This window comes from Pongo pygmaeus, chromosome 15, assembly GCF_028885625.2.
Source record: "Pongo pygmaeus isolate AG05252 chromosome 15, NHGRI_mPonPyg2-v2.0_pri, whole genome shotgun sequence".
Taxonomy (NCBI): domain Eukaryota; kingdom Metazoa; phylum Chordata; class Mammalia; order Primates; family Hominidae; genus Pongo; species Pongo pygmaeus.
This window is the reverse complement of record NC_072388.2, coordinates 90,138,859-90,164,638: the sequence shown is the minus strand read 5'-3', so window position 1 is coordinate 90,164,638 and position 25,780 is coordinate 90,138,859. Positions and strand designations below refer to the sequence as shown.

The 25,780-nt window shown below is 46.6% G+C and overlaps 1 protein-coding gene across 16 annotated transcripts in view; it reads right to left on the bottom strand.

Annotated features, from left to right (window-relative positions):
• The window catches only part of DGLUCY (D-glutamate cyclase), a 163,848-nt gene that overhangs the window by 104,517 nt on the left and 33,551 nt on the right, over positions 1-25,780 (bottom strand). For 2 of the 16 annotated variants that reach the window (XM_063651998.1, XM_054447538.2), the window contains exon 1: positions 5,138-5,364. The exons of 4 other annotated variants lie outside the window; for them this stretch is intronic. The gene's annotated coding sequence lies outside the window, so the exon portion shown is untranslated. Of the gene's footprint in view, positions 1-4,420; positions 4,772-4,887; positions 5,385-25,780 lie in introns of those variants that run through there. 10 more of the 16 variants (XM_054447545.2, XM_063652000.1, XM_063651999.1 and 7 more) reach the window with 8 other exon arrangements.

Here is a 25,780-nt window from a genome sequence, read left to right as displayed (position 1 = left end):
CAGATCAAGGTAGAAAAGCCTGGGAAGTTTGGTCAGGGAAACAGAGTGGGTCAGGGAATATGAGTGAAAGGATATGTACAACTCTGAGGTATATCATTCAGAAGGGAGCTGTTTGCCCTCTAATTCCTCCCCTCTTCCCACTACAGGCAGGAACAGAAGGTGAAGGTGATGTTGAGTCAGTTTTGACTATGCAGAAAAGGGAGCAACAAGATGGAGGAAGCTGGGTTCCTGAATGACCCTGTGGAGCAGAGTTGTTTGCCTGTCCTGGACTGACCATTTACCTCTTAGCTATTATGTGAAAAAGGAAAAATCTTCTACCCTTTTTTGAGCAAATGTATTTTGGGATCTTTTTTACAATTTAGCCTGTACCCTAACTAATACAGAGTATCTCCCAAAGGTACAGATAATAATAATTTTAGTAGTAGTAGTATAATTTTAAAAAAATTTAACTTTTTAGGTAGACTTTTTAGGGTCTCACTATGTTGCCCAGGCTGGTTTCGAACTCCTGAGCTCAAGCAATCCTCCTGCCTTGGCCTCACAAAGTGCTGGGATTACAGGCATGAGCCACCGTGCCTGGCCCCACTGATAGGAATATTTCTTGAAAGTATAAACCAAAGGTAAAATTCTAAGCCCTTCAACCAATTGAGTGGACCCCCTTTCAGCCAAGGGCATTCCAAAGAAACCTGAAAAACTAGTCCAAGCCATGATGGGAGGGGAATGGCTGAACATGCCTCATTATACCCCCTCCACTTGGGAGTTTAGATACAACTGACCAGCATTAACATTAAAACAGAGATCTTAGGACAGACAAAAGAGACTCTTTGTAGCCACAAGATACCAAATTCCAACCTGACTCTATCAAATCACAGATAAAGAAGGAAATCAAAATATCTTACCCCCAAATATGTTTCTTCACCATATTTTGAAACTGCTTTTTGCATCTGTAAAGAATCTATTAACTAGCTCTTTCCCCTTCCAAGTCCTCCCACCCTGAAGAGAGTAATGAAGAGTCTGGCACCTTTTAAGGCCTGATAAGAGAGATTTACTTGTAATCCCAGCACTTCAGGAGGCCGAGGCAGATGGATCACTTGAGGTCAGGAGTTCAAGACCAGCGTGGCCAACATGGTGAAACCTTGTTTCTACTAAAAATCTAAAAATACAAAAATTAGCCAAGCATGGTAGGGAGGGTAGTGCCTGTAATCCCAGCTACTCAGGAGGCTGAAGGAGGTGAATCGCTTGAACCCAGGAGGTGGAGGGTGCAGTGAGCCGATATCATCCCACTGTACTCTAGCCTGGGCAACGGAGTGAGACTCCATCTAAAAAAAAAAAAAAAAAAGGCGGGGCGGGGGAGGTGGTGCGGAGAATTTACCATCCATTCTCTCTGAAGCCTGCTACCTGGAAGCTTCATCTACATAACAAGAACTTTGGCTCTTGGCTTCCAAAACCCCTTTTATCTTGAATCCCAGCATTTCTTCCTGCTAACTTCAACTTTAGGCAAAGCTTAACTCATTTAACTAATTACCAATTGGGAAATCTTTGAATCTACATATGACCTGAACACCTCAATTCTGGACTGAATCAATCAAACCAATAGGTACCTCACATGTACTGATTGATGTCTATGTCTTCCTAAACTGCATAAAACCAAGCTGTATCCCAACCATCTTAGGCATATGTTCTCAGGACCTCCGGGTCCTCATGTTTGCCTCAGAATAAGTCTCTTCAAATATTTTACAGAGTTTGGCGCGTGTGTGTGTGTGTGTGTGTGTGTCAACAAAAGCTTATTCTGTGCCAGGCAATGTTCTAAACACTTTTCATGGACTATGTCATTTAATCCATACAACACTCCCTAGATGAGGGCTGTTATCCCTATTTTACAGAAAAGGAAGCACAGGAAGATTCAGTACTTTGCCTAAAGACTCATAGGTATTGAGTGGCCAAACCAGCAGTCAAGCCCAAGTGTCAGAGGGTTTTGAACCAGAGCCACTCCATCTTGAATGGGGGTTGGGTAAAATAAGGCTGAGACTTACTGGGCTGCATTCCCAGGAACTTAGGCATTCCTAGTCACAGGATGAGATAGGAGGTAGGCACAAGATACGGGTCACAAAGACCTTGCTGATAAAACACTTTAGGGTAAAGAAACCAGCCAAAACCAAGATAGCAATGAAAGTGACCTCTGGTTGTCCTCACTGCTTATTATACACTAACCATAATGCATTAGCAGGCAAAAGACACTCCCACCAGCACCATGACAGTTTACAAATGCCATGGCAACGTCTGGAAATTACCCTATAGTAAAGAGGGGAGAAACCCTCAGTTCCAGGAATTGCCCACCGTTTCCTGGAACACTCATGATTAATCCATCCCTTGTTTAGCATATAATCAATAAATAACCGTAAGTATACTCAGTCGAGCAGCCCATGCCACTGCTCTACCTATGGAGTAGCCGTTCTTTTTTTTTTGAGACAGAGTCTCGCTCTGTCGCCAGGCTGGAGTGCAGTGGGGCGATTTCGGCGCACTGCGACCTCCGCCTCCCAGGTTCAAGCGATTCTCCTGCCTCAGCCTCCCAAGTAGCTGGGATTACAGGCACATACCACCACACCCAGCTAATTTTTGTATTTTTAGTAGAGACGGGGTTTCACTATGTTGGCCAGGATGGTCTTGATCTCCTAACCTTGTGATCTGTCTGCCTTGGCCTCTCAAAGTGCTGGGATTACAGGCATGAGCCACCACGCCCGGCCTATTCCTTTACTTTCTTAATAAACTTGCTTTCACTTCCACTTTACTATGAACTTGCCCCCAGTTTCTTCTTGCACAAGGTCCAAGAACCCTCTCTGGGTCTGGTTTGGGGCCCCTTTCTGATAACACAAGTATTCTGGATTGAGATCATACTTTCAGTCACTATGCTTTTCAAAGCATAACTTTTTACAATTTCACACAGTCAAAAAGACACAGCTTGGTCTTCCGGAGAGCTGTGCCTGAATGTGAACCTCAACATTACTGAAGGACCAAGGGCAGTCATTTAGTTTCTCTACAATTCTGTTTCCTCCAAGACAGCATGAGGAGATCCAAATTACAGACTTCATGGAGCTTCTGGAAGTATAAAACAAATTCAAGTCTGTTTAAGAAATGCTTTGAAAGCTGTAACATGTGGCGTAAATGAAATATTGCCTTAAGGCAGGTTGGAAAATCCTTAAACCCAAAAAATAAGAAAATAAACTTTTTTTTTTTTTTTAATGCAAATACCCTCTAGCAACTTGGCAGATTGCCTGGAAAGGCTGAGAAATCTGTCAAGGAGAGGGTTGGTTTTGTGTATCTATCATGCTCCACTGAAAAAGGGAGATATTAATTGAAATTAATTGAAAGAGCATATACCTGTGCACTTGGACGAGAATCATTATTATCAAACCAGGAGGAGCAGCAATCTGCACTGCCCACAGGAACCAGGCAGGTACAGAAGTTTTGGGGTGGGTCAAAGAATGCAAAGCTTATAGTGCAGGAGAGGTGGGGACTTTGGCAAACCAGCAGCTCCAGCGCCAGCCGCCCTGCAGAAACGTGAGCCCTTTCTTTCACAACGCGTGAAATTTCCCAAATTTCCAAGAGTCCTCACTCCTACAAATAAAACATGTCAGGGGCCACCAATTGGCCTCCTGGGATCTAGCTCTCAGCTGGAAGTGACATCTGACTCTTTTAAGATGCTTCCTGGCCAGGTGTGGTGGCTCACGCCTATAATCCCAGCACTTTGGTAGGCCACGCTGGATGGATGGCTTGAGCTCAGCCTGGCTAACATGGCAAAACCCTGTCTCTGCTAAAACTACAAAAATTAGCCAGACCTGGTGGCACGTGCCTGTAGTCCCTGCTACTTGGGAGGCTGAGGCAGGAGAATAGCTTGAACCCAGGAGATGGAGGTTGCAGTGAGCTGAGATCACACCACTGCACTCCAGCCTGGGCGACACAGCAAGACGCCGTCTCAAAATGAAGGGGGAAAAAAAAAGGTGCTTCCTCATAATTATGTACAAGCCACAGTTTAGCCTTCTTTCAGTTAACTCCACCCTGCCCTGCCCTTCCCACCCATCCCCTCCTTCCCCTTCCTGCTTCCTCAGCTTCACTCCACCCCTCCAGCGAAGCCAGCTTTCCTTCTTCTTCCTACTCTCGGCCTCTCCTTTCCTTCTTTTTAGCTCATACTCAGTTACCTTTAAAGCACAAAGCAGCTCTCCTCCCCTGCGTGCCAATCAATGCCAACATTCTTCCTGCCAACATAATCTCAACCTGCTGCCCTCCTCCAGCACTGGGATAATTTTTGCAATTTAGAGTGGTTCTCATGAAGGAAGGTGGGTTATAGCTAGCTCGATCTCCCGTAGTAAAAGAGGACAGAGGGGAAGTACAGATAATCCTAGAAAAGAGACCCCCACAAAGTCACCTGGCTCTGCGTTTAGCCTTGGGTGGGTATACAGGTCCAAAGCACACCACTGCAGTCCCCTGTGCCATGTTGGTGTTGATGCTCCCAGAGGAGGCTGAGATGAGCTAACCAGTGGCCTGCAGAAAGACTTTGTGAGGATTTACGGAATTCTGCCTCCAGCCAACGTGGGGGTGATCAGCCTGGCCGCTACCTCACAGCCATCATTCACTCCTCAAAACAGGGAGGGACCTTTGGGCCCTGCAGGTATCCACCAAGCTCTGGCCTGTGTGCTTGCGGCAGCCCAGAACCCCTTCCCCCAACTGCCACCTCGATTAGCTTTGTCACCTCATCCCCAGCAAGCCTGTGGCTCAAAGGCAGTTTCAGTTTTACTTTCTTTGCTTTCACGTGACCTGGGAGTTCTCAAGGGCAGTGACAAGGACTGAAAGGGACTTGCAGGAGAGAGAACAGAGGAGAAACACTACCAATACCTGATGTGTTATGTCCGTCCTCAGGTGCTATCTGGCTTGAGCCAAGCCTTGACTTTTCAAGGAGAGGAACAGTTGGGCCTCAGTGGAGAATTTCAGGGAATTTTCTGCCTTGCTCACTGGTTTTGCCCTGCCATTGTCCTGGGGTGGGCTCCCAGAATACCCTTGGGCTCCTTAGGTGGGGCGGGGCAAGGTGGATGTTGCCTGGGGCAGAGGGAGGGACTATGCTGTGCTCTGTTCCCTTCTGACTTACTGTTTGTTTGGGGCGTCTGGACGAGGGCTACAAACAGTTCCTCCCTTTGTTTCCACGGCCTTGCAGAATGTGTGCTTCCCTCAAAAGGGCATAAAGGCCCCCTTTCTTCTGCTCGCCCGCGCCATGAGGGGTTGTTCTGCAGGGCTCGGGTCTACAAGCTGGGGCCAGCCCCAAGCGCTGACTGTGGCAGCTCCATCCGCTCCCACAGCCTGAGCTCACGTGGCCCATGCAGCAGCGTGGTCTCCTCTGCAGCCAGCCCGCCCCAGTTCTTAAAGCTGCAGAGCTGCTGGCAGCTGGCTGGACCCTACAAGCCTAGTTCTCCCTGCAAGAGTTAACCTGCTCTCCCTGGCTCAACAGAGGGGTAATTTTGAAAAATCCTGATGCCTAGGTGACAGACCCATAAATGCAGATGTAATTGATCTAGCGGTGTATGGCCTGGGCACTAAGGATTTTTGAAATCCTCAAGTGATTCCAATGTGCAGCCGATCTGGCGAATCGCCACCTGTGCTGTTCAAACTTCAGTGTGCACTGGGATCACTAGGGGATCCTGTGAAAGTGCAGGCTTGATCCAGAAAATCTGGGGTCAGGCAGAGATTCTGCATTTCTAAAAAGCTCCCACAAGATGCAGCTGCTGGTCCGTGGGCCACACTGTGAATAGCAAGGGTGATGTTTTGAGCTTGGATCTGCATTCTGCCACCCACATTTAGAGGTCTTGGTAAGTTTCTAGGCCTGTTTCCTCCTCACTTATCTTGCTTGGCTGCTCTGACGACTGACTGAGATAATAAGCATTATGCACTAGAACAGTAGCAGCACTCAGAAAGTGCTCAAAAGATAGTGACTATGACCATGATTTTCTCCTGATCTGTTTTTCTCCTGCTTCAAAGCCATCAGGACTTACCCTTGGACAAGGTGGAGCACTGAACCTCGTGCAGCCGAAAATTCATGTATAACTTCTGCTGTTGTTATTTTGAGACAGAGTCTTGCTCTGTCACCCAGGCTGGAGTGCAGTGGCGTGATCTCCGCTCACTGCAACCTCCGCCTCCTGGGTTCAAGCGATTCTTCTGCCTCAGCCTCCCCAGTAGCTGAGACTACAGGTGTGCGCCACCACGCCCAGCTAATTTTTGTATTTTTAGTAGACACGGGGTTTCACCATGCTGGCTGGGCTGATCTCGAACCCCTGCCCTTGTGATCCGCCTGCCTCAGCCTCCCAAAGTGCTGGGATTACAGGCATGAGCCATCGCACCCGGCCTATTTTTTTTTTTTTTTAGATGGAGTCTCACTCTGTTGCCCAGGCTGGGAGCAGTGGTGCGATCTTGGCTCACTGCAATCTCCGCCTCCTGGGTTCACGCCATTCTCCTGCCTCAGCCTCCTGAGTGCCACCATGCCCGACTAATTTTTTGTATTTTTAGTAGAAATGGGTTTCACCGTGTTAGCCAGGATGGTCTCGATTTCCTGACCTCGTGATCTGCCCGCCTTGGCCTCCCAAAGTGCTGGGATTATAGGCGTGAGTCACCGCACCCGGCCTATTTTTTTAAAATTTGTTCATTTTGGTTTTGGTTTTTTGCTTTTGCTTCTTTTTCTCTTTTTATCATGCATCTTATTCTTTTTTTTTGGAAGTGTTCAATAATGTTGGAATGAATGAGTGAATGAATGAATAAATGAACGGGTTAAAGTGAAAAGTGAAAGATCTCTTTTATTATAGAATCAAAAACCCCATGTCATGCAGCCTCACCCACCCAGGGTGCCATCTCTGACCTGCTGGACCCTCAGGCATCGCTCTGCGAAGGTCCATAATGACCACAGCTACCCATCATGTGTGTTCTCCAGCCCCAGCTTTCCTGCAGAGCCCTGCTGTCTAAGTTGCTCTGTTTGGTGTCATGTTTCCAGAGAATGAAATAGAATTAATCAAAAGGTAGTTGTTAAATTGAGGCCAGGCTCGCAAAGGAGAGAGATCCCATCTGTTATGTTAAACTATTTTTTTTTTTTTTGAGACAGAGTTTCGCTCTTGTTGCCCAGGCTGGAGTGCAATGGTGCGATGTCGGCTCACCGCAACCTTTGCCTCCTGGGTTCAACTGATTCTCCTGCCTCAGCTTCCCGAGTAGCTGAGATTACAGGCATGTGCCACCACACTCAGCTAATTTTGTATTTTTTTTTTTTTTTTTTTTTTTTTAGTAGAGATGGGGTTTCTCCATGTTGGTCAGGCTGGTCTCGAACTCCCGACCTCAGGTGATCCGCCTGCCTCAGCCTCCCAAAGTGCTGGGATTACAGGCGTGAGCCACCGTGCCAGGCCATGTTAAGCTTTATTAGACAAGAGCCAAAAGGTGGAAACAACTTGTATCTATCAACAGATGAGTAGGTAAACAACAAGTGATACATACATACAGTGGAATACAATTCAGCCACAAAAAGGAATGAAATTCCTATACATGCTACAACATGGATGAAACTTGAAGGCTGTATGGTCTGAATGTTTGTATTCCTCCAAAATTCATACATTGACATTTATATGTTGAGCCCTAATGATGGCATTGAGGCCCCAAAGAACTGCCTTGTTTCTTCCATCTTGTGAGGACACAGCCAGAAGGCACCATCTATGAATCAGAAAGTAGGCCCTCGCTAAGATCTGAGAGTGATAGCCTAGTAAGTTTTTAAAAATATAAATAAAGGCTGGGCACAGTGACTCATGCCTGTAATCCCAGCACTTTGGGAGGCCAAGGTGGGTGGATCACAAGGTCAGGAGATTGAGACCATCCTGGCCAACATGGTGAAACCCCGTCTCTACTAAAAATACAAAAATTACCTGGGTGTGGTAGTGTGCGCTTGTAATCCCAGCTACTTGGGAGGATGAGGCAGGAAAATCGCTTGAATCTGTAAGGCAGAGGTTGCAGTGAGCCGAGATGGTACCACTGCACTCCAGCCTGGCCACGGAGTGAGACTCCATCTCAAAAAAAAAAAAAAAAAAAAAAAAAAAAAATATATATATATATATATATTTATACACACACACACACACATATATATATATATAAATAAAAAGAAAAGGGGCCCTCGCCAAACATATTATCTACTGGCACCTTGATCCTGGACTTCTCAATCTCCAGAACAGTAAGAAATAAATTTCTGTTGTTTATAAGCCACCCTATTAATGGTATTTTGTTCTAGCAGCCTTAACAGACTGAGACAAAAACGTTAAGCCAAGTGAAATCAGCCAGACACACAAAAAAATATTGTACGATCTCACTTATATGAAGTACCTGGAGTTAGGCAAATTCATAGAGACAAAAGTAGAACAAAAAAAAGTAGACAAAAGTTACCAAGGGCTGGCAGAAGGAGAACGAGGAGTTACTGAAATGAAGAAATTCTAGAGATGGTTAGTGATGATGGTGGCATACCATTGTGAATGTACTTAATGCCACCAAATTTTACACTTAAAAATGATTCAATTTTATGTTATGCATATTTTACTGCAATGAAAAAACTTGATTAGAAACCCAAACTATTGGCTGGGCACAATGGCTCACACCTGTAATCTCAAAACTTTGGGAGGTTGAGGCAGGCGGATCGCTTGAGGTCAGATCAGGAGTTCGAGACCAGCCTGGCCAACATGGAGTACACTCGTCTCTACTAAAAATACAAAAATTATCCGGGCATGGTGGCAGGCGCCTGTAGTCCCAGCTACCAGGGAGGCTGAGGCATGAGAATCTCTTGAACCCTGGAGGTGGAGGTTGCAGTGAACTGAGATTGCACCACTGCACTCAAGCCTGGGTGACAGAGCGAGACTGTCTCCAAAAAAAAAAAAAAAAAAAAAAAAAAGAAAGAAAGAAAAAGAAACCAAGCAGAGCTTGGAGGATTCCTTGAAACCAAGCAGGGCTTGCAACATGCCCTAGCTTTTCCTTTCCCATTTTTTCTTAAGGCTTAAAGATGAGATGCAGAGCCTCAGAAGGTTAAACTGTGTGTATGGCCAGAGGTGCAAGGAATGCCAAATATTAATATTTACAGTTGGTTTCTTCAGTGGGTGAGATCCAGGCAAAATTGCTCAGGAAGAGAAATATTACAATATTCAGCTGGTATCACAGCGTGCTTGGGAAGAGAAGCAATTGCTTGTGTCAAAAGAATGTAGAAGTATAATCAAGCTATTGTTTGCAATTGCTTAGCTGAAATGAGGCCCCCTCCAGGGGAAAAAAGGAAAAGAAATTAAACCTAGGTAACTATTGTATGCCAAGTAATCGTAGCTATTTAAAAGTTCAAAAAGAGAAGGCAATTGAAGGGATTCAGTGAGCCGATAGAAACAGGAACTCAAGATGTTTTTCCCAAAGAGGTTCCTCAACCTGAATTAGATATGAAGCCTCCAGACATGGTCGGCTCTGACAATGGGGAATATTATGGACTGAATGTTTATATCCCCTCCAAATTCCTGTGTTGAAGCTCTAACCCACAATGTGATGGGTTCTAGAGATGGGTTTTGGGGAGGGAGGTAGGGTTACATGAGCTCATGAGTGTGAGGCCCTGGTCTGATGGGATCAGTACCTTTAGAGACCCCGGAGAGCTTCCTTTCTCTCTTTCTCTGCCCTGTGAGCACACAGTGATAAGGTGGCCATCTGGGAGCCAGGAAGAGGAACCTCATCAGAACCCAACCACCATATATGTTCTGACCCACTTCTGCCTTAGGGAATTACAGCTGTGTTCCCTGCAGCCTGTAGCCACTAACTACCGCTGATGAAAATGTTGATCTCAAAGCCTGGGGCAGGAGGGTTTCCTGTGACCTCCTCATAAATCATGCTGCCTTCACGGTGCCTGGTGGCACCCAGCCAGCCACTCTCCTCGACAGTGCCAGGCCCTCACTACCTTCCTTGAAAGGTGAAGCAACTTGTCCCCAGTCCTAGGAACACAGCGGTTCCTGAGTCCATGCTGCTGTTGGAGCAGAGGAAAGTCATGGCCCCTGTTGGAATGAAGCCCACCCAACAGGGAGACTCCAGAAGCCCAACTAGGCTTCAATGCAGGGGTTCCAGGGTTTGCAGCGTTTTCAAAAGTATATTTCTCAGCCACAAATAATACCATTGTCACGGCAGCACTTCCTGTTTTGCACAAATCAGTCATAATAAAAACAGAAAGAGGCACGAGGCCCGCATTCATTGTGTCTTTTCAGTTGTTTGGGAAATGATGAATTCTGGGGGTGGTTTAGAGGCAGGCGAAGACCCATGAAAGTCAAGGAGCAGCCAGCTTTCCTTCCCACACCTCTGTTCCTATACCATGGGCCTGGGGCATCACAATCCATTTCCTGACAGGTCCTTGCTCTCTGGTCCCTTTCCTCATCCTCCACACTGCTTCTAGACCAATTGTCCCCAATATTTTGGTTACATCATTTATTTGCTCAAGATTCTTCAAGGGGCTGGGAACGGTGGCTCATGCCTGTAATCCCAGCACTTTGGGAAGCCCAGATGGGTAGATCCCCTGAGGTCAGGAGTTCAAGACCAGCCTGGCCAACATGGTGAAACCTCATCTCTACTGAAAATACAAAAGTTAGCCAGGCATGGTGGCACACGCCTGTATTCCCAACTGCTAGGGAGGCTGAGGCAGGAGGATCCATTGAACCTGAGAGGTGAAGTTGCAGTGAGCCAAGATAATGCCATTGTACTCCAGCCTGGGTGACAGAGCAAAACTCTGTCACATACACACACACACACACACACACACACACATACACACACACACACACACAAAATTCTTCAAGGGCCTTTCCAGTGACCACAGAGTCAAGTCTAAAGACTTAGACGGCCCTCCTCTAGGGACTGTGAACTTATCGACACAGACTCTGCTCCAAGGGCTGAAACTAGGGTGAAATTAGTGCAAAGTTTAAGGGAGCACCAAACAACTCAGTAACCAATATGAGTGCTATTTTTTTTTTAATCAAAGTTAACACAAAAATTCCACGATGAACCCAATACCAAAATTTTAAACGAGGACAGGGACTGACCCTACACTTGTACACTCGACTCCCACCTGGCCCTATTGCTTCCTCACTGAGCTAATCAGCCAATCGACTCCTTGTTCCAGAACCACGAAGACACTCCACCTGCACACATTTGCTCCTACTGCCTTCTCCCCTGGCACCCCACAGAAGACCTGCACACATTTGCTCCTACTGCCTTCTCCCCTGGCACCCCACAGAAGACCTGCACACATTTGCTCCTACTGCCTTCTCCCCCGGCACCCCACAGAAGACCAACCCCGCTCCTCTGCTCACCAGAGCCTTTTTCTCTTCCTGCTCTCATCTGCGTCACAAACCCTTCCCTTTGCTCTCGCTTCTCTGAGCTCCTCTCATTCTTATTGCCTTTCAAGGGCTTCAGGCTTCCTTGGCAGCAGCACCCGGCAAGCACAAAGCTCACTCCCTGATCTCCTTCACTTCTTTGCTCCAAGTCCACATCCTCAGTGAGGCCTGGCCTGGCACCCTCCATAAAGTAGCTCCCTGTCTCGTGTCTCCCACCCCCGCCAGCTCCTCATCTCTCTGGACCCGCTTTAGTTTTCGCAGCACTTATCGCCATCTGATATACCATTCCATTGTTTTCTCTCTAGCTATTCTCCGTCTCCCTGCGCTGGAATCTAAGCTTCACAAGAGCAGGTCTTCATGTCTGCCTGTTCATGGCTGAGTTCCAGAGCTTCCAACAGAGCCTGACACATGGCATAGAGTCAGTAAACACGTGTCAAACAGAATCTCTTCACGCTCACTCTTAGCTGCAATCTCAATATATCAAGCAGATAAATGAAGGGTTTTTATTTTATTTTATTGTTTTTGAGATGGAGCCTCGCTCTGTTGCCCTGGCTGGAGTGCAGTGGCGCGATCTCAGCTCACTGCAACCTCTGCCTCCTGGGTTCAAGCGATTCTCCTGCCTCAGCCTCCCAAGTAGCTGGGATTACAGGTGTGAGCCACCACCCCGGCTAATTTTTGTATTTTTAGTAGAGACGGGGTTTCACCATGTTGGCCAGGCTAGTCTTGAACTCCTGCCCTCAGATGATCCACCCACCTCAGCTTGCCAGAGTGCCGGGATTACAGGTGTGAGCCACCACACCTAGCCAAATGAAGGGTTTTTAGTTAGTATGAAATAAGACATGAGAACATATAAGAACATTATATGTTCAAATGTATATGATTACTTAGAAAGGCAGCCAAATGAAATGCTTTAGCTCGCTTGTACATAAAAATTTGAAAATTGATGTTATGGACACTTGTGGACATCAGGTACCATCTCCTAGCATCCTCATTTCACTCTAAATTTGCATTTTTCTTTGCACAAACTCAAGAGAATCTTGATTCACTCAGATAAGCAACTGCAAATTGTAAGTGTTTAAAAACCAAAACTTTAAATGGGTAAATTGTATGGCATGTGGATTATATCTCAATAAAGCTGTAAAAAATAGTTTCTCTTGCAACTTTTATCTGTGTAAATCAAGATTTTCCTTTATTAAACAGAGAGGGAAGCAGATGCTTCATTACAGCCTGGACAAAAATCTATTAACCTGAAACAGAACTTAATGTGTTGATGATCTCCATTGTTTTGAAATTTCGCCTTCAATACATTCATAAGTGAGGTTTTTTTTTTGAGACAGAGTCTCGCTTTATTGCCCAGGCTGGAGTGCAGTGGCACAATCTGGGCTCACTGCAACCTCCACTTTCTGGGTTCAAGGGATTCTCATGCCTCAGCCTCCCGCGTAGCTGGGATTACAGGTGCACATCACCATGCCTGGCTAATTTTTGTATTTTCAGTAGAGATGGGGTTTCATTATGTTGGCCAGGCTGATCTCAAACTTCTGACCTCAGATGATCTGCCCACCTCGGCCTCCCAAAAGGCTGAGATTATAGGCATGAGCTACTGTGCCTGGCCAAAGTTAGTTTTTTAAACTACAGTTTTAAAATACGGTCATGTGCCATATAATGACAATTCAGTTAATGACAGACTGTATATACAACAGTGGTCCATAAGTTTTTTTGGGGGTAGGGAATGGAGTTTCTCTCTTGTTGCCCAGGCTGCAGTGCAATGGCAGATCTCGGCTCACTGCAACCTCCACCTCCCGGGTTCAAGCGATTCTCCTGCCTCAGCCTCCCCAGCGGCTGGGATTACAGGCGCACGTCACCACGCCAGGCTAATTTTTATATTTTTAGTAGAAACGGGCTTTCACCATGTTGGCCAGGCTGGTCTCAAACTCCTGACCTCAGGTGATCCATCCACCTCAGCCTCCTAAAGTGCTGGGATTACAGGCATGAGCCATTGCACCCGGCCCCATAAGGTTATAATGCCGTATTTTTACTTTTCTAGGTTTAGATATGTTTAGGTACACAAATGCTTATCACTGTGTTACAGTTGCTTACAGTAGCAACTGTAACACAGTCACATGCTGTACAGGTTTGTGGCCCAGGAGTAATAGACCATATCATATAGCCTAGATGTGTAGTAGCCTATGCCACCCAGGTTTGTGTAAGCACAGTCTATGACGTTTGCACAATGACGAAATTTCCTAATGATGCCTTTCTCAGAACTTATCCCTATTGTTAAGTCAGGAGTCTGACTGTAGTTTAAAACATACTTTAAAACAGAAATTGGAATTCAAGAGTTTGAGAACGCCCCTTGAAGTGTCTCTGAAGAATGAGTTTCATAGAATGCTATTTGGCAACTACTGGTCTCTTAATAATTGGGCACCTATTATAGCTGCCTGACTTTTCCACGTATTCCTCTATGTTGCTCTCCTGTTTATTCACCATAGGCAAGCTCTCTGGAGCAGAAATCCTGCTTTGCATGTTGGGAAAAAAACTTAGTACCAGGCCTGGCACAGGGCTCATGGTCAGCCACTGGTTTGTTCTTGCTGTCATTTCAATGAAATAGAATTAAACACCTGTCTCGATGTGATCTGGTGACTCCTCAGCACCTGTTCTTGAGTTGTCTGGTGAAAAGTAAAATGATAATGCGGTTTTTTTTCTTTTTTTGTGTGAGATGGAGTCTCACTCTGTCGCTCAGGCTGGAGTGCAGTGGTGCGATTTTGGCTCACTGCAACCTTCGCCTCCCAGGTTCAAGCAATTCTCCTGTCTCAGCCTCCTAAGTAGTGGGGATTACAGGCATGCACCACCATGTCCAGCTAATTTTTGTATTTTTAGGAGAGACAGGGTTTCAACATGTTGGCCAGGCTGGTCTCAAACTCTTGACCTCGAGTGATCCTCCCACCTCAGCTTCCTAAAGTGCTGGGATTATAGGCGTGAGCTACCATGCCCAGCCAGTAATGCAATTTTTATGTAATAGAAGTTATAAATAAAAATAACAGCTAATATGAATTAAACTCTGTGTCATAAGATGCACTTGGATTTCCTCATTCAATTATCACAACTCTATGCAGTAAGTGCTGTTATACCTCCATTTCACCAAAGAAAAAACTGAGGCTGCCAGATCACAGAAGAGAAATTGTGGCTATAGACAACAGCGGGGAAGCTGAGAGCTGGGACTCCAACCAGGCAGTCGGACTCCAGAGCCAGCTTAGAAATGATCTGAAGCCACTGGACAGGCCAATTTGGAAGACAAAGGAAAGAGAAATCTGAGAGCCCAGGACAGAGTCAGGCAGAGGAGGAACCTGCAAAGGAATGGCCACTGGACAGGAGGAAAACCAGAAGAGAGAAGTGTGTCATGGAAACCAAGAGAGATGAGCTAGGTGTGATGAGTGTGGAAAGTCGTTTCTCGGACTTGGCGTCAAGGACGCTCTTGGTAACCTTGACAAGAGCAGCCCCTACATCCAGGTTTCTCAAGTGCAACACTAGTGACATTTGGGGCCAGATAATTCCATGTTGTGGGGGGCTGTCCTATGCATTGTAGATGTTCAGCAGTATCCCTGGCCTCTGCTCACTTGATGCTGGTAGCAACACCCTTCCCCAGTCGCAACAATAAAGAATGTTCTCGGCCGGGCGCGGTGGCTCACGCCTGTAATCCCAGCACTTCGGGAGGCGGAGACGTGCGGATCACGAGGTCAGGAGATCAAGACCATCCTGGCTAACACGGTGAAACACTGTCTGTACTAAAAATACAAAAAAATTAGCCGGGCGTGGTGGTGGGCGCCTGTAGTCCCAGCTACTCGGGAGGCTGAGGCAGGAGAATGCCGTGAACCCGGGAGGCAGAGGTTGCCGTGAGCCGAGATCCCGCCACTGCACTCCAGCCTGGGTGACAGAGAGAGACTCCGTCCCAAGAAAAAAAAAAAAAAAAAATTATGTTCTCAAACACTGCCAAATGTCCCCAGGTTCTCAAACACTGCCAAATGTCCCCAGGTTCTCAAACACTGCCAGATGTCCCCAGGTACAAAATCATCCTAGGTTGAGCACTACTGCTCTGTAGAGTGGTGGGCGGAAGCCAAATTGGAGTAGGCAGAGGAGGCAAGGGAGGCAAGGGAGAGGAGAAAGCTTCCACAGACATGCGCAGAAGTGGGAGCTGGAGGTGGGGGCGGGGACAAGGGAATGTTGTTCTAAAACTTTCATGTATGTGTGTGTATATATATGTGTGTGTGTGTGTTTCATATATGTGTTTGTGTGCGTGTTTATATACATGATAAGAGATAGCAGAAAAGGACTGTAGGTTGATGGCAATGACACAGGAGAGAGTGAACGTTTGCTGATTTGCTGATGAAGGAGAGAGATATATAAAGAGAGAAAGACAGAAACAGCAGGTGTGAATTTCTGGGGTAGGCAACAAGAAATGGGATCCAGACTACAAGTTGCGGGATTTGCCTTTGCAGGAGTAGAGACATTTGCTCTGGTATAAGAGAAGGAAGAGAGGCCCTATGCAGAAGTAGATGTAGGAAGGCGTGTGTATTTGGTGATGGGGAGAGGAGGGAGCTCCCATCTGTTGGCTTCTATTTTCCCAGCCAAGCCTGCGACAGGGTCATCGGCAGAGCTGGGATGGAGACGGAGGAGGAGGGAGGAAAAGGCACAGAATTCTTATCTTGGAGTGCAGCAAAGCAGGCTAAAAGGAGAAGGGGGAAGGATTGCTAGGCCGTGTTGATAGCCCATTTGCAGTCTGAGGCCAGGAATTTGAAATGAGGCCAGCCCATGTGGTGTGAGAATTTTCTCTGGCAACTTCATCTGCTCTGGGAGCAGCATGGAGTGCGTGGATGAAGCCTCGGTGACTGGCAGCAGCTCCCCAGGCAGCCTACGGGAGCAGGGTCCTCATTAAGGACCAATCATTAAGTTGCTCTCCTTTGGGCCTGAGAGAAACATGGGGGTACCTTTGCACTTTCAAGATCAAGAACAGAGGGGGTGCCAGGCACGGTGGCTCACACCTGTAATCCCAGCACGTTGGGAGGCTGAGACAGGTGGATCATTTGAGGTCAGGAGTTCGAGATCAGCCTTGCCAACACGGTGAAATCCCATCTCTACTAAAAATACAAAAATTAGCCAGTCATGATGAGGGGTACCTGCAATCTCAGCTACTTGGGAGGCTGAGGCAGGAGAATTGCTTGAACCTGGGAGGCCGAGGTTGCAGTGAGCTGAGATCATGCCACCGCTGGGTGATAGAGTGAGACTCAGTCTCAAAACACACACACACACACACACACACACACACACACACACACACGCTGGAAGGGGTCCCAGCAGCATCCTCCCATCCCCAGAAGCAGATGCACAAATCTGCTAGGCCACATGCAATTCCCCATATCCATGCCCTGTAGAGCCTGGGAGCCCCTATTTTACCCTACCAACAAGAAAACCAAAGTCTGCTGACATTCCACAGTCTCTCCGTGGACACCACTGCTCCTCTGCCATTCACACCTGCCTCTATCCCCAATGACACTTTCCTTTTGGCTCCCATCGACAGTCCTGGGACGGGGCAGGGTGGGGGCACAGCAGGTATGAGCAATGAGACCAGGTGGAAATCAACGTGGAAAATTCTAGACATTATGATCTGCTTGTCTTAAAACGAGGGAAGTTCACTATTGGACATGAGACAAAAGGACACTTTCTCGAGAAGGATTTAAATTCACCCTAATACTGGACTTCATCCATCGCCTCACAGAGAACTTAAGAGTAAGACATTCCAGAAGCCTTGAACACTGATCACTTCATTGGAGCCTGAAAGTCAAATTAGAAAACGTCTGGTGATTTATTTTTTAAAACTATATTCACTTATTTAATATTTTTATAGTTTTTACTTTATTGATACATAATAGATATACATATTTTCGAGGCACATGTGATAATTTGATACATTCATATAACCAGATCAAGGTAACTGGGATATCTATCACCTTAAATATTTATCTCTTCTTTATGCTAGGAACATTTGAATTATTCTCTTCTGGCTCTTTTGAGATATACAATAAGGCCAGGCATAGTGGTTCACACCTCTAATTCCAACACTTTGGGAGGCCAAGGTGGGAGGACTGCTTGAGCCCAGGAGTTTGAGACCAGCCTGAGCAACATAGTAAGACCCCATCTCTAAAAAAATAAAAAATTAGCTGGACATGGTGGCACACATCTGTGGTTCCAGACACTTGAGAGGCTGAAATGGGAGGATCGCTTGAAGCTGCAGTGAACTGTGATCGTGCCACTGCATTCCAGCCTGGGTAACAGAGCAAGATCCTGTCCTCCCCAGAAAGAAATGTACAATAGATTGATGTTAATATAGTTACCCCATTGATCTATCAAATATCTGATGATTTACTTTGACTCGACTCAAGAATGCATCCATAAGCCAATTTTATGATTTGTGTGGCATTTGGAACATCCCTGAAGTGTTAGGGTGTGACCCAGCAGCAAAGGAGTGCACGACTTCCAATGTCCTGGTGGAAATGTCATATCATTGTAAGGGCATCAGGGATGCCTGCTTTCTGAGCATCTCCACAGTGTGGCGGCTGGCCAGGCTATTGCCAAGAGGCGGCCTAACCTCACACAGGGGCTCTCAAATGAAGTGAAAAAGACAAATACCACATGATTCCACTTACATAAGGTTTCTAAAAGAGTCAAATTTAGATAATTCAGTAGTAGATTGATGGTTGCTAGGGGTCGGGGAGGGGGCTAAGGGTGAAGAGTGGGCTCCTAACCAAGGAGCATGAAGTTTCAGTTAAGCAAGATGAATAAGCTATAGAATCTTCTGCCCAGCGTTGTACCTATAGCCAACAATGATGTTAACATAGTTACCCCACTGATCTATCAAATATCTTTATTGACACCCATAAAACTTTGTTAAGAGGATAGATCTCATGTTAAATGTTCTTACCACAATATAATAATTTTTTTTTTTTTTTTTGGAGATGGAGTCTCGCTCTGTTGCCCAGGCTTGGGTGGAGCAGCATGATCTCGGCTCACTGCAACCTCTGCCTCACGAGTTCAAGACAGTATCCTGCTTCAGCCTCCTGAGCAGCTGGGACTATAGGTGTGCACCACCATGCCCAGCTAATTTTTGTATTTTTAGTAGAGACAGGGTTTCACCATGTTGGCCAGGCTGGTCTTGAACTCCTGGGCTCAAGTGATCCACCTGCCTCGGCTTCCCAAAGTGCTGGGATTACAGGCGTGACCCACTGTGCCTGACCAAAATGAAATTTGTAAAAAAAAGCATTCACTGGAGAGCTTGTTAAAACACAGATTCCTAGATACTGGGGGTAAGGCCCCAAAATTAGCATTTCTCAGCTCCCCAGGAGGCTGGTGCTGCTGGTCTGGGGACCACACCTTATTACCACAGTGGAAGAAGATGGGATGCTGTCAGGTTGGAGTTTGAATTCCAGCCTCATCCAGCTTTGCAAGCTTGAGCAAGTGATGTCAATGCTCACCTGTAAAATGGGAATCAGAGTATGGTTCACCTTGAGAAGTTGTTTTGGAAATCAGAGAGAAGTCACGTTAAGTCCAATGTCCTAAGTATGCACCCAGTAAAAGAAAGCAGTTGCTATTTTTGTCACCATTTTAACACACCTCCACAACTCACAGCTGTTTGGATTAGGCATTCAAGACAAGCATTGACTTAGCCTCAAAAGTCGTGAGGAGGTTACTGAATTGGTAATCTCTCCACCCTCTCTTCCTCCTCTTCTGAACACCCAGGCACCAAAATAGCCCCTAACACCCACCAATGCACTGCCAGCAATGACATTTCTAAGCGGAGGAGATAACTGATCACTTTCAAATTTTGTAATATTTTAAGTACATTATCTTTGAAATCTGGGTCAGGATGAATATTGAACTCGGGCTCATCAAATGTTAGAGCTGAGAGGAAACTTCGAAACCATCTAATTTTCTTTTCTTTTCTTTTTTTTTTTTTTTTTTTTTTTGAGATGGAGTTTTGCTCTTGTTGCCCAGGCTGGAGTATAACGGCGCGATCTTGGCTCACTGCAACCTACTGCCTCTCGGGTTCAAGCGATTCTCCCGCCTCAGCTTCCTGAGTAGCTGGGATTACAGGCATGTGCCACCATGCTCAGCTAATTTTGTAGAAACCATCTAATTTTCTAGTTAAAGGTGAGGATGTCGAAGGTGAGGAAACTGAGACCTAGGGAGGGGTAGCAACTTGCCCAAGGTGGCACAGCAAGTGCAAGGGCAAGGGCAGACCTGGAAACCATGTGTGCTGCCTGCTGGCCCTGGCTCAGACTTTCACAGCCTGATTCTCAGCCCAACTGACCCAAAATGCTACGCTTTCCTAAATAAAACTGCAGATCCCCTGGGTTGGTGGGGATACCCAGAACTGAGTAGGAATAATTCTCATTCTATGGTGATATTCGCCTAAGGGAACAGATCAGAATCTCTAAGAAAAGAAGGGAGATTTTTATGCTTATCAGCAAAGGGCATTTTTTTTTTTTTTTTTTTTTTTTTTGAGATTGGGTCTCTGTTGCCTAGGCTGGAGTACAGTGGTGCGATCGCAGCTCACTGCAGCCTCAACCTCCTGGGCTCAAACAGTCCTCCCACTTCGGCCTCTCCAGTAGCTGGGACTACACATGCATGCTCCCAAGCCCGGCTAATTTTTGTATTTTTATTAGAGATGGGGTTTCACCATGTTGGCCAGGCTGGTCTCGAGCTCCTGACCTCAAGTGATCTGCCTGCCTCGGCCTCCCAAAGTACTGGGATTACAGGCCTGAGTCACTGTGCCTGGCCAGTGAAGGGTACTTGTTTAAAAGTGTTCGGAAACTCTGACCCTAAACCCTGTGACCTCCTTTCTTAAACTGTTGTTCTCTTCAGTAGGTTAGGAGGTAGTCCCATTTGTTGGCTTTAATTCTTCTAAAGCTACCTCCTGCATCAAGCAGCCTCCTTTCTTCTGCTCTTCATCTTCTCTCATTCTCCTTACACTGTACCCCAAATGCAGAGAGAGCTTGCTCTGTGCCCAGAGCAGAACAGACATCTTTTACCTTGACTTAACTCATAAAGATAAATAAGCTAAAGACCTACATGCATTAAATTTTCTTTTATTCCATTATTTTCCACTATTCAATCAGACAATATTTATAGGAGCTTGTTACTTGCTAAGCATTCATTAACTGTTGCTGTGCTTACAAAGAAAGTCCCTTACTCTCATTCCATAAATATGTACTGAGTGTACCCAGGATGTGCCATAGGCCACATGGGTTATTCAGTGATCAACAAGGTAACACAATCCCTGTCCTCATAGAGTATGCAGTCTGCCTTCTAAGAAATGACATCTTTTTGGCAAGAGGACAGACCTGCAGCAGTGGTCAGGTTGAGGCAGGTACTCATCCTGAGGCTGGAGGTGGCTCACACAAGCTTGTAGGAGCAGAGTGTTAAATTTTTGGGAAGTTTGTGAGCCAGTTGTTAAATACAGCCATTATTAGAAGTTAAATCATATAAACATAATTTAATAAGTTATATTAAAAAACAAAGGTAATACACACTCAAAGCTCATCACCTCCTAATTATTTTATTTTTTATTTTTGAGACAGAGTCTCACTCTGTCACCTAGGCTGGAGTGCAGTGGTGCCATCACAGCTCACTACAGCCTTGACCTCAAGCTCAAGCAATCATCCTGCCTCAGCCTCCTGAATAGCTGGGACTTACAGATGCGCACCACCAGGCCTGGCTAATTTTTGGTTTTGTTTTAGAGATGAGGTCCCACCATGTTGCCCAGGCTGGTCTCGAACTCCTGGGCTCAAGTGATCCTCCTGCCTCAGCCTGCTGAAGTGCTGGGATTATAGGTATGAGCCATGAACTATGGTGCCCAGCCACTTCCTAATTATTTTCTGATGTTTTACTATCATCTCTGCTCTTGGGGTCCTTCACACCTATATGGTAGAAATGCTACATAATGGTGGCCTGTGGGGCATTTCCTAGCTCTGCATTCAGTGCCATCAGGTTAACAGCTTGACATTGGCTGTAGTGGGGAATATTTATATTACGAACATTGGCAAATGCTACAAACTAGGATTTTTTTTTCTTTTTCTTCCAGAAAGCTGGTTGTTATACATTTACTAAAACACCACTGGATACAAGTGACATCATACAAGGTAGGAAGAGTCAAATGAGTAATTAACATTCGGAGGAGGAGGCAAAATTAGCTGGGCGTGGTGGCACACGCCTGTAATCTCAGCTACCAGGGAGGTTGACGCAGGAGAATTGCTTGAACCCAGGAGGTGGAGGTTGCAGTGAGCCAAGATCACGCCATTGCACTCCAGCCTGGGCAACAAGAGCGAAACTCCGTCTCAAAAAAAAAAAAAAAAAAAAAAGGGAGGGGAGGGGGTCGTTGAACGCCAAGTAGAGAGAGACAGGGTCAAGGTGAGGGTGGGCAAGCTGTCTACAAGCCTGCCTTGTGGGGACTGTCTATGTTGAATTGTTTTTGGAGGGAAACATGAGGCTTAACAAATAGCTTTATTGAGATTTAATTCTCAAACATACATATTCACCTATTTAAAGTGTATAACTCAATAATTTTTCGCATATTCATGGAACTTTGCAACCTCACCACAATTTTAAAACATTTTCTTTGCTTTTTTTTTGTTTTTTTTTTGAGACAGTGTCTCGCTCTGTCACCCAAGCTGGAGTCCAGTGAGGCAATCACAGTTCACTGCAACCTCCACCTCCTGGCCTCAAGCAACCCTCTCACCTCAGCCTCCCAAGTAGCTGGGACCACAGGCACGTGCCACACCCAGCTAATTTTTGTATTTTTTCGGTAGAGACAGGGTTTCACCATATTGCCCAGGCTGGTCTTGAACTCTTGGACTCAAGCAGTCCTCCTGCTTTGAACCCCTAAAGTGCTGGGATTACAGGCGTGAGCCACTGCCCCCAGCCTAAAACTTTTCATCACCCCAAAAGAAACTCCCAGACCTGTTAGCAGTCACTCCCCATTTACGCCAATCTCTTTTCTCCAGCCCAAGGCAACCGCCACCAATCTATTTTCTGCTTCTATAGATTTAAGGCTTTTTAAGCTGACACAGAAATCTGAAATTGTATGAGTTAATCTTGGAGAGTGTTTCATGGGCAGCATGCCCTGTGCCAACCCAGCAATTTCTCCAATTTTCCCAGTGCCAGCTCAGTAAAATTGCCTCTTGACCACAGCTGACCCACTCCCTCTCAGTGGGACAACTTGTTCCCTCCCCTGGGAAGGATCAAGGGAGAAAAGTTCCTACAGGTGAGCTGAGTGGTCAGCCTCAGGCTGAATGTACACACTGAAACCTTGGGAGGTGCAGAAGTCGGAGGAACAAGCCGGGGGGTGGGCTGGGGAAGGCGCTCAGCGGAACATGGGCCTAAGTGCAAGTGTGGACCCCGACACTCTAAGGGCAGACAAGCCTCTCTGGATAACTGTGCTGTGGTCAGTCCCCAGGCAATTTCAAGAAAAGTCACAACCTGTATGGCTGTACAAACTCCTCCATCCGTCACTGACTTGGCCCCAGGAGGAGTCACCAGTGAGAGGGTCTCACTCCCCAATTTTCAATAATGCATCTCCCTACGGGTTTTTCCTTCCCACCCCTGGCCCTGAGATGGAGTCTCGCTCTGTCACCCAGGCTGGAGTGCAGTGGCACAATCTTGGCTCACTGCAACCTCCGCCTCCCAGCTTCAAGCAACCAAGCGATTCTCCTGCCTCAGCCTCCCAAGTAGCTGGGATTACAGGTGCGCATCACCACACCTGGCTAATTTTTGTATTTTTAGTAGAAATGGGGTTTTGCCATGTTGGCCAGGTTGGTCTCGAACTCCTGACCTCAGGTGATCTGCCCGCCTCAGCCTCCCAAAGTGCCACCACGCCCAGCTTCCCTACTGGTTCAATTGGCCACTTGTGCAATACAAAGTGAGGAGATGACAAAGACCCCCACCTACCTCAAAACATTCCCACTACCAAATGCTAGCATCTGAAATCCTTGTCATTCCTTTGAGTTATACCATTATCCCCAGAGGCCATGAGTGAAATTCTTGTTATAGGGGATTGGAAGGGGGTGGAAGGGCACTAGCACCTGGCTCAGGTCAGCAAGACTTTACCTTGGAAAGCAGGGGCTGGACTCTGTGTGCGGTGGGACACTGAAGATGTGAGCTTTGGATTGAGGCAGTGATGGTTCTAGATGACAAAGATATAGAAGATGTGTTTTGGGGAAAGGTGGGCCCAGACGGAAAGCTGGGGAGGGAGGGGTGGGCCAACGGAGAGTACCACTGAAGAGGTGTATAAAGGAGAGCTGCCATTTTTCTCCCCCCTATTTGCAGAGTCTTCTTCCACTCCATCTTTCTCTCTTCCCATCCCACACTATAAATAATTGCAAGTCTTTGTTCTTTGCCTTGGGAATAGCTTCTCCAGCTGTTGCCACATTTCTGAACCGAATAAAGCATCTCTTTTGAAATCCACAAAAGAAACAGATTGAACTATGGTGTATTCTTTTTAAGAGGCTTGACTCTACCAGGAAAAAAAGCTCCCTTACCAAAGAAAGAACATGGAGTGCATGTCATAGCCACTTGCCTTCACGTGTAAAGATGCGGTGACAAGCACCCTTATTCTTAGCCACTGGCCTTGTGGCAGGAAGCGAGCCAGGCAAGGACAGGGCATAGGCAGCCTCTGCCGACCCTGAGAACCAGCCTCCTCCTCCCTCCTGGTGCCCCTAGGAATCAGCATATCCCAACCATGACTCCTGGAAGTTCTTCAGCAGTGGACTAATTTCTCAGCAATAGTCATTGTTTTTGTGATATGAAGGAAAGCAGTTCTAGAAGGCAGGACCGCCGAGAAAGGACACCTGCTTTGTTGCCGCTGAGAAGAAAAGCAAGTGGGCACATGGTCTGCTTTCAGGGGCAAATGAACTGCCGGGTGGGGGGGGGGGATTTTCTCATGGGTGCTGTCTCATGACCAGAGGAGATGGCTAGAGTTTTGTGTGGCTAGGAGAGGTGACCGGCTGCTGGAGGGCAGCTGCTGCTTTAGATCACCCATGCCTGGACCCAGAGTGAGCAGGTTCCATTCATCACAGCTTGTGTTGGATCCTTTTACAAAGTGGTATATCCTTAATATAGATGTCCACAGGCTGATGACAGCCCTGTCTCATGAGATCATGGCTTGATTTCTCACTCCAGGCCTGAAGACTTTTTTTTTTTTTTTTGAGACAGAGTTTTGCTCTTGTCGCCCAGGCTAGGGTGCAATGGCGAGATCTTGGCTCACTGCAACCTCTGCTTCCTGGGTTCAAGTGATTCTCCTGCCTCAGCCTCCCGAGTAGCTGGGATTACAGGCGCCCATCACCATACCCAGCTAATTTCTGTATTTTTAGTAGAGATGGGGTTTCACCATGTTGGCCAGAGTGGTCTCGAACTCCTGACCTCAGCCTCCCAAAGTGCTGGGATTACAGGAGTGAGCTATCACACCAGGCCCAGGCCTGAAGGCATTCTGAAGCACTCCCACCTGTGTCTACAGGCTCCCAGCTTCTGTCTGCATGGTCACCTCTGCCTCTGGGATCCTGTTTCCACATGGGCTGTAGTTGCTTTTTTTTTTCTTTTTTTGGGAGAGAGTCTCACTCGGTCGCCCAGGCTAGAGTGCAGTGGTGTGATCTTGGCTCACTGCAACCTCCACCTCCCAGGTTCAAGTGATTCTCCTGCCTCAGCCTCCTGAGTAGCTGGGATTACAGGCACCTGCCACCGTGCCCACTAATTTTTTGTATTTTTAGTAGAGACAGGGTTTCACTATATTGGCCAGGCTGGTCTCAAACTCCTGACCTCATGATTCACCCACCTCAGCCTCCCAAAGTGCTGGGATTACAGGCATGAGCCACCATGCCCAGCCTGTAGTTGCTCTTTTTGACTTTCATTGTAAATTGTGGTAAAATGCACATAACATAAGATGCACTCATTTTCAAGGGTACAATTTAGTGGTATTAAGTATCTGCATAGTGTTGGGCAACTATCAGCACTATCTAGTTCCAGAACTTTTCATCACCCCACATGGAAACCGTATACCTGTTAAGCAGTCACATCTCATTCCCCAGATCCAGTCCCTGCAACCACTGATCTGCCTCCTCCTTGGAACATTTCATGTAAATGGAACGATACAAGATGTGACTTTTTGTGACTGGCTTCTTTCACTTAGCATAATGGTTTTCTGTTTGTTTGTTTGTTTTGTTGCTCTGTCACCCAGGCTGGAGTGCAGTGGCTCAGTCTCAGCTCACTGTAACCTCCATCTCCTGGGTTCAAGCAATTCTCATGCCTCAGCCTCCCAAGAAGCTGGGATTACAGGC